Genomic DNA, 8,822 nt, shown 5'->3' with positions numbered 1-8,822 from the left:
TGTTTCTGCATTTGATTCTTTACTGCAGATGTTATTAATTGAAGGATTTCTTTTTTCATTTCCAATCTGAGGTTTTCTACCTTTCTGCAGCTGTTTCTTTATTTTAGAAGCCGTTGATTCATTACTTTCAGCTGTGTGATTCCCAATTTTTTCTGTGTTAGTGTCCTCTGCACTTGGTATGGGTGGACTTGGGGTCTGAGATTGCATTTTGCTCCTTCTCATTGTCATTTTGTGTAGCACTGTCTTCTGACCTTTGTTGTAGGTCTTTGTTGCAGTTATAACCTTAGCTCATACTAAAGTTCAGGTGCAGATCTACAAAGTTTGGATTTATCCAGTTGTGCCTGTTTTGTGTCTGGCTGCTGTGCTCAGCTCCTTCCTCCTGCTGCCCTTGGGGGTGAACCTGTTGTGTCCCTCTGGTAAGATGTTCTGCTCCTGGACTAGCTGGATGGTTCTGTCCCCTACACTCTCTGCAGGGATTGCAGCTGCAGAATTTCACCCCAGGCTTCTATGCCAGGCCTTGCTGAGTCTGGAGGGGTCAAGGTGGAGTAGGGTGGAGAGGCAGCTGTCCCACACACTCATTGGGCTGTCTTAGTTACTTTTCTGTTATTGCTGAGACAAAATTCTCAACACCCAAAATTAAGTGAGGAAAGCTAGCTTCTAGTTTGTGAAGGTTTCAGTCCATAATCAGCTCTCTCCAAGGTAGGGTGGCATGGTACAAGGTGGCATGACACTTTAAGGTGGCAGCAGGCAGCAACAGCAACAAGAGCACATAAGGGGATGGGTGCACCTCTTTTCTTCTCCTATATTGTATGAAGCTTTCTGCTCACACTATCTTTGTGCCCTCTTCTTCCACAAGCTGAGGATGTCTACAAAGCGAGCACCTGAGCCTCTTGCTGTGTCCCTTAGTTAAGCTTTTATCCTTCTCCAGTTGACATAATGTGTCTACCATTACAGTCTCTTTAGGGGATGATGGGACCAGGATTAATGGTTTTTCTTTTTGATAGTGTACCAGGGTCCTTCTTCAAGCAGAGCTGGCCACCTCTACTCAAGGAATTGTGGGTCCATAAACTGGGTAAATTCTGGAAATTTGCTATAATTCTTGTCATAATTGTTGTTATGATTTTAGGTAGGTTTAGGGCATTTGTCCAGAGTTTTTTATGGTTATATAGACCCAGTAGAAATGTAGCAGAATTCTGCCCATTTAACTTCTAGGAACCCCATGATTAATTATCCAATGCTATAGGTATACATGGATTAGACTATTCTGATCATTTCTTTGCATAATATGTTAATTATGATAAGTACACTCACCTAGTCTTTGGCAGTTGATAGCTGCCATGTGACCATTGCCACTCTGGAGTATAATTTTACCCATTGATTTCAAGTTTTCCAACGGAATGACTGTGGTCCCTACTGTAAGTTCTAGAATACAGAGAAGAACAATGATAGAGTTCTTGAAAGATGCTGGTTCTCCCCTCACAATCAGTTAATGTGATTTTAGTAGTGAAAAGTTCATCAGCACCCTGTCAGATGTAGATTCACTCCAGTATTTCTATAGCTCAAGTCTTTCAGTATTCTCACCAACAGGAACTCAAGGAGTATTAGGCCCTTCCAGTTCATTCACTGTGGATGGTCTTTTGATCCACATTTCAGTCAACCAGCTAAAGAACCTTAGCATAGTTTTTTAACCTCATGAGCTGTAACAATAAATCAGCATCTCTTATTAATGGACCCATCTCAAGAAACTCATACTGAAATAGTTTTATGTTTCTTCCACTATTTTCCCACAACATTAAAATCCATTTCCCCAAATCTCTGCTAGAACTACAAAACTCAAAATGTTTGTGAGGAGAGAAACATTTTTCCCTATGGGTCACATTGTGTACCTCATCTCTAGGACCCTTCTGAGATTCAATTCTTGGTTTTAGGCCCAGAGCAGAAATGACTGATGAGGTTGGGTCCTGAGGGAAGGTCAGGACAAGGAGGGTCATCAGAAGGATGCATTCGTTTCCTCAGGCAGAAATGAAGGCCAGCACAACAGGAAGACATGTTGTGGGGTGGGGAAGTCTCTTCCTCTGGAAAGATAAACTCATCAAAATTTAGGAGTTCAATGTCGCCAGTCTCATGGGGTCCTTCTAAACATTTCTATCTTCATACCAACTTATAGGATCTCATTCTTTTCCAATCAGTACCTTCACTTTAACAGCAGATGCTCTCTGAGGTTCAGCATTAAGTTTGAGCTGCAATTTATCTAGTGGGATGAGGAGGATTTGTATTTGCTTTCCCCACCCCAATTTTAACCCTCCAGGTACAGGTGAGAACATTCTTTTTCAGCACAAACTTAGAAGCCATTAGGTTGTTCATGCATATTTAGGAATACACACCTTTGAGGTCATTATTTTCATTTATTACTTTGTCCAGAGCCACTAAGAACAAATAGCAAAGGCCATTATATTTCTTAGTCTTCCAGAAATCCTTAAAAGTATTATGTCATTGAATTCACTTCATAAAACAATGGTGAATTAGAAGTATGAAATGGACCTGTGTTGCCTATTTCTTTAAGCAGTTAGCACTGTGGATTATCACTAGTCCCTACACTATCAGAAGGAGACACAGAGGGATACTTTAGGTCTCAACAGATTAGAGATCTAGGTCTGGGAACCACCAAACTTATTAGAGAAATTGTCCTTATAATTCTGTTTCTCAAGAACTGGTCTCTATCAAATTATGGACTAGTTAAGGTTCTCTATAAGAATAGAATCAATACATTATATTTATTTATTTAACTTTCATTGTCATTTTGACTTTGAGGAATAGCCAGAAGTCACACAGAGCCAGATTAGATAATAAGGTAGATGAAGAAACACTATAATGTTCTATTTAACAGAGTTGCTGGAAATGTTTGAATCTATTCAAGACATTGAGAGAGCCCTGTGAAGGAACAAGAAAGACTTCCAGAACTGCTTCAGAGAGCAGCAAGAACAATGGCATGGATGTTTGAAGTGAGGGGAATTAATGGGAATGTGATTTCTTATTTTTAATTTAAACATTGACTGTATTTGGGATCAAACCTAGTATGTGTTATGCGGGGGATTTATCAGATAGGCTTTCAGGGTTAGAAGGAGGAGAGTCCATAGTGGTTCTCTCCATGATCAAGTAAATGACGGGCCAGAAGCTGCTTAGCCCAAGAAGCTGGACTGTAGGACAAGAGAGATCAAGAGTATAGTGCCAGTCTGAGGTTGAAGACCTGGACATTTCTTGGAGAGTTGTTGATATCAATCTGCATTACAAGACTGGAGAAGTTGGAGTCTAATGCCCACAGGTGATGGAAGTATCATAAGATGTACCTGCTCAAGCAAAATTGAACTTTCAAATGCAAGCAGCCACCCTCCCCCACCATTTCACCCTGGCTTTAAGCCTTCACTACTGAGATGCCCCTCCCCCCATTTGCTGGCCTACATATTAATTGTTTTGGAAACACCCTGCAGACACACCCAGAAGTATGCTTCATCATGTGCTAGGTGATTCTTAATCCAGTTAAGCTGGCCATCATGATTTATAGTCACACTAAGTATACAACTGTTGGTCATGTTATTCCTGTACTTTTCTTTATGTTCAAAATGTCTCTCAAAGCATCAATAATAAAAGGCACATAAATAGCCCTGAAAAGGAGATTCTATAAAACAATGTTTATAACATTTTCCAGTGTGTAAGATAAAACCCGAGTAGAGGCTTTGTATTAACTTTCTGGTTGCTGGATCTCAATATCCAACCTCGACAACATAGGAGAGAAGTTTAATTTGGCTAGCGTTTCCGAGGATTCATTACAAGGTCAAGCTCCAGGAAGGAAATATCATGATAAAAAGGTGTAAAGAGTAAAAATGAGTAGCTCATGGTGGCCAGGAAGCAGGCAGGACAAAACAGTGCCAAAGAAGTGAGACCAGATGCAGGCCCCAAGTGCACGTCTCCATGGTCCACACAGACTTACTCCCAAGTGTGCTCTCTGATCTCCTGGGTTAGCCCAGCTGACACAGTCAAGCTTAACTATCATGGGTTTCAACCTGTGACAAAAACATCAGAAAATATGTAAAATTGAGTATGGTGGTACCCAACTGTTATCCCAGCACTTGTAGAGGCCGAGGCAAGAGGATCACAAGTTCAAAGGCAGCCTGGGTAACTTAGTGACTTAGTGAGACACTTTCTAAAAATATAAAAGCCTGGGGATGTAACTCAGTATGACAGTCCTGGATTCAATCCCTAGTACTGAAAAAAAAGTGAAAAATACTACTTTCCAATCATGTTTTACTCCATAGTCTTGGGGGAGAAGTAATAAAGCAAACTAGTAGTTTGAAATTGTAATATTTCCCAAAAGAAACATTTGTTGCAGGATGCTCCCCCCCCATGATTTGCATCTTAGTTGCTTTCTCATCATGGAGACATAATAGCCAACACCCATGATTTAAAGGAGAAAAGATATATTTGGGTCAAAATGTGTAGAGATTTCATTCCATAGTCAGCTGTCTCTGAGGAAGGCCTGCATAGCAAGGAGCAAGGTGGAGGAGAAACAGTTCCTGGTAAGGAGGCAGGAAGCAGAGAGAGAAGGGTGAGAAGGGAGAGAGAGAGAGAGAGAGAGAGAGAGAGAGAGAGAGAGAGAGAGAGAGAGAGAGAGAGAACCAGAGAGACTGAAGGGAGAAGTAAGGAAGAGACAAATGGTTCCAGCCCATGCCTTTGGTGACCCAGCTCTTTCCATCAGATCCTATTTCCTAACAGCCAGTCAACCGCAGACTGAACCACAATGATTATCATCCCTCACTGGTCCAGTCACCTCCTCAAAGTCCTACTTTGTGAGCACATGAGACTTTGGGGGACATCTTAACCATAATATTTACGAAAATTGATCTATTCAGAACAAAACGGTTGCAAAATGTCAGTGTAGTATTCCTGAAAGTAAAAGAATGTAAGGAAACATCTTTATTGGACTATAAACCCCACCTTTGGAAGGAGAGCTTGATGACCCTATGAATGAGGGAAACTAATTAAATCTTCTTAAAAAGCCTCCAGGGAAGAGATTTCTCAGAGCTCTCAATTCATGGAAAGAGTCCAGATAATTAACAGAAAAGTAGAAGAAAATCAAGCTGTGGAAACATGTGGTTAATTGAAGCTAGACATTGTTTATAGGGATGTCTTTTGCAGAAATATGAGTCAAAATACTTTTCAGGAGTTCCAAGTTTCAACATTTTTTACACTAACTTCAGACAACAGGAAGAGTGTTGTCTACAGTAACTGGTGGGAAGGCGCTTGCCATCTGGTGCTCCTCCAACCTCAGTGCATCCGGGGCATCTGGAAGGTGGTGGCAGTAGCTTGCTACTCCCAGCGCAGTGGAAAGTGCTCCTGGTGCCATCAGTGAGATCCTTTTTCTAGAAGGTTTTTCTGGTGCTGTATTAGACAGTATACACTTAAGAACATACTCTGGAAATGACCCTTGGCTGCTGGGGCTGCCTTCACAGCAATTCCCAGAAGGACGCCAGCCTCCTGACCAGTGCCTCCAGCAGCCAGAAGTGGTCTGGCAGTGCACATGAAACCTGGTCCCTTGCTGAGGGAAAGGATTTCTTTGTGATATGACTTGCACCCTAGAGCGATGCATTTCCCACCCTACCCACCACCCTGCCACCTACACATCAGGTCAAGGCTCTTTATTCCCCCTCCTCTCCTGTTTTCTCATTCTTTGCAGATATTTTGTGAAGACCACATTCTCAGTAAATCTCTGATATCTAAATCTTCGTTTCTGGCCTTGTCTCTAGGGAACCTTGACCTAAGATAGTAGGTGGCATGTGAATTTTATTTCTAGAGATTGTTTTAAAATTGACAAGCATCAGCTAGGAAGCCTTACAGGTACAAATCAAACTATTCTTTGAAATCTGTACCATGAAAGTAACTGCTTTCTCTGCCATGAAACAATTAATACTTGAGAAAAAAGTATCTATGGACCTGGTGTGTAGAACTCTGAAGAACTATGGTTGTTTGTCCAATTTTCACATTTTTAGTTTCAACTCATTGAAAACAGGAAGAAAATATGAAGTTGCTTTGGCCAAATTTTAGCCATGATAAAAGTTAATCAAGCCACGTCCACAAATCTTGAAAACTGAGGGAGGGGAATGATGTGAACTTATAATGAAAATGACAAAGTGGATCACATAATAGAAAGAAGGAGGTGAGTGCACTTTGAATTGCATGTCACCAACTCCTGTTATGTGAGGAGACCTGTCATTATCTCTAGGATGTCGTTATCTCTAGGATGTACTTCAGTGCCAGCGTTGCTGCGCCTTCCTCTAAGGGTCGCCTATCTCAAGCCAGGGGTAGGCTAATGCTAAGCAGACCTTCAGGGCTTCAAGTTGAAAGGCATTTAAAGCTTTTGCATTTCCCCTTGATTAATCCACTTTCCATCAATGTGACAAGATACCTGACATGAACTACTTACAGGAGGAAAGATCTACTCAACTCACAGTTTCAGAGATTTCACTCTGTGGTTACTTCCTTTGCTTTCAGGCCTGGGGGAGCCTGAAACATCATGGCAGAGCATGGCTGACGAAACTTGTTTGCCTCATGGCTGCAGTAACTACAGAGAGAAAAAGAGCCCAGAAAAGAGAGTCTTCAAAGACGACCTAGTGGCGGACTTCTTTAACTGAGGCCCCACTTCCTCCTAGCACATACAACCCCAAACTCATAAATGGTCAACACTTCACAGACCGTCCCTAGGTATCTCTTAACCCAATCAAGTTGATCAGCAAGATTAATACTCAAACCTCCAAACCCAGTGCTATTTCTCCTAGTTTGAACTAGTAACAGCAAAGTCTTATTTTGAAAAATAAGGTTGTGAATAAAAATGTTGAACCGATGGTTAGCTAAACCCAGGATCGAATTTTTGTTTTGCCCTGTACCTGGTTCAGGAACATGAATCAGCCTTGATGACTTCAGTTTCCCCTTCTGTTAAGTTGGATGACGGATATAATATTTATAAAGCTACAGTATGTTTCTAGGTAAAAACAATCATCGATTATCCTTGATATGTGAGATATTGACCCTATCTCATTTCTTCCTTGCAATGAAGTAAGTACAGTGTGCCACCAGGTAGCCCTCAAAGCTGAGCTCTCTGTTGTGAATTCAGTGGTTTGCACTCCTTTATCCCTTTGATTTCTTTTTTGAACTGGCTTTCACATTGTGTGCAATTGCTACGGAGATGTCTGGCCACAAAGGATATCAGTGGCTTTGTAATTTCTGGTAAAAGGTGGGAGAGATAGGTGAAAAGTATGATTAGCTCTGGGGCTAGGAGAACCAGAATTTTTGTTGTAACCAGAATTTTAAAAAAGAAAACAAACAAACAAACAAACAAACACAACCTTTCTTAAGAGCTTATAAATTAAAATAGTGATAAAGTCTCCATTTGGAAGAGAAATGTAAGCCATTTATTCTATACCACATTGTTACCTAATTTTGTCTTTTAATCTGTAATTTTTATCAGTACTCCCATTAAGAGAGAACCTGTATTCTTTTAATCTTCCTGGACAGCAATGGGTTTGTCATATGTTTTCCTGGCAAATGTTAGCATAGACATACCTGACGTTTTGATGGCATTACTAGATCAAAGGCTAACAGAAGCAAGAAAGCAATTCTCTTACATGCCGTGGCTTGCACATTACAAAGACATGGAGTTAGCTTTCACAGATGTCACTCTGGAGGTAAAATAAGTGGAAGCATATCATGGACTTCACTCATTGCTGGGCAAGTTTTTTCCCCTGTAGGGCTTTAGTCTGAAACAAAAACAATTAGCCATAATTCAGGTCCTTGTGTGAGCATTCCAATAAGGAAGTGGAGGGTCCTAATAGCAGAACAGTAGAAAGCCTTCTGCTGTTCTATTAAGCTGTACATGGAATTCTAATGGGCTCCAACTCCAAAGGTGTAAAACAAATGAGAACCAATTAATTAGCACATTATACTATGATTAGATGTAAGTTCAGTGTTCTGATTAAGGGAATTCAGTATAGCAATATGTACTGAATTATATGTTTGAGGGAATACTGAAATGATAAGATTTTGTTGGTTGGACTTTTTAAATTTTTTTAAAAACATAATTTTTTTGATATAGGGTCTCACTACACAGTTCAGACTCATAGTGATGCTCTTGTCTCAGCTTCTTTTAGTGCTGGGATTACAGCGGTGCACTGCCACACCCAGTTTCAGGGCCTGCATGCTACGTGGTAATAGGGATGGAATTTGGGTTCTTATGTTTGCCAGGAAGGTGCCTAGACTGCTGAGCTATCTCCCCAGCCCATTTGGTCTTAGTTTAGTTGGGGAAAGATTACACATATAAATTTTTTCTTATAAAAAATTTATAATTTAAATTTTTTCTATGGTCTGAGCCATAGGAAAGGGGGTATTTTACCCCATTTTTCTCAGTGAGTCAACTATATTCACAAAATCCATCCTGAATGGGCAGTAAGAAACCCTTCTCTACCTTCTCTCTGTTACCTTCGTGGTCCTGTCTATATTTCACTCATCTTTCCTCCCATTGATTTTCTGGTAGCCAGGCAATCAGAATCACAATAGTTTAAATTTCCCCTTGAAAGGAGCTAGAGTTGTAAATTTCAGGTCTGTCCTGAGGCTTCACTGTACATAAGTGCAGGGAACCATCATGACAGAAGTTTAAACATTTTTGAGGAAAATAATGCAGCCTGTGTCAGATATGATAGGAACTCTGATTCCAGTACCAGAGAGTGCTACACTGCCTTCAATGGAGCTGTATTTTAGCAGAGTCGTGTTTCTGG

The sequence above is a fragment of the Octodon degus genome, unplaced genomic scaffold (genome assembly GCF_000260255.1).
Source record: "Octodon degus isolate 3935 unplaced genomic scaffold, OctDeg1.0 scaffold00095, whole genome shotgun sequence".
NCBI classification, from domain to species: domain Eukaryota; kingdom Metazoa; phylum Chordata; class Mammalia; order Rodentia; family Octodontidae; genus Octodon; species Octodon degus.
Note: the sequence above shows the minus strand (reverse complement) of the source record.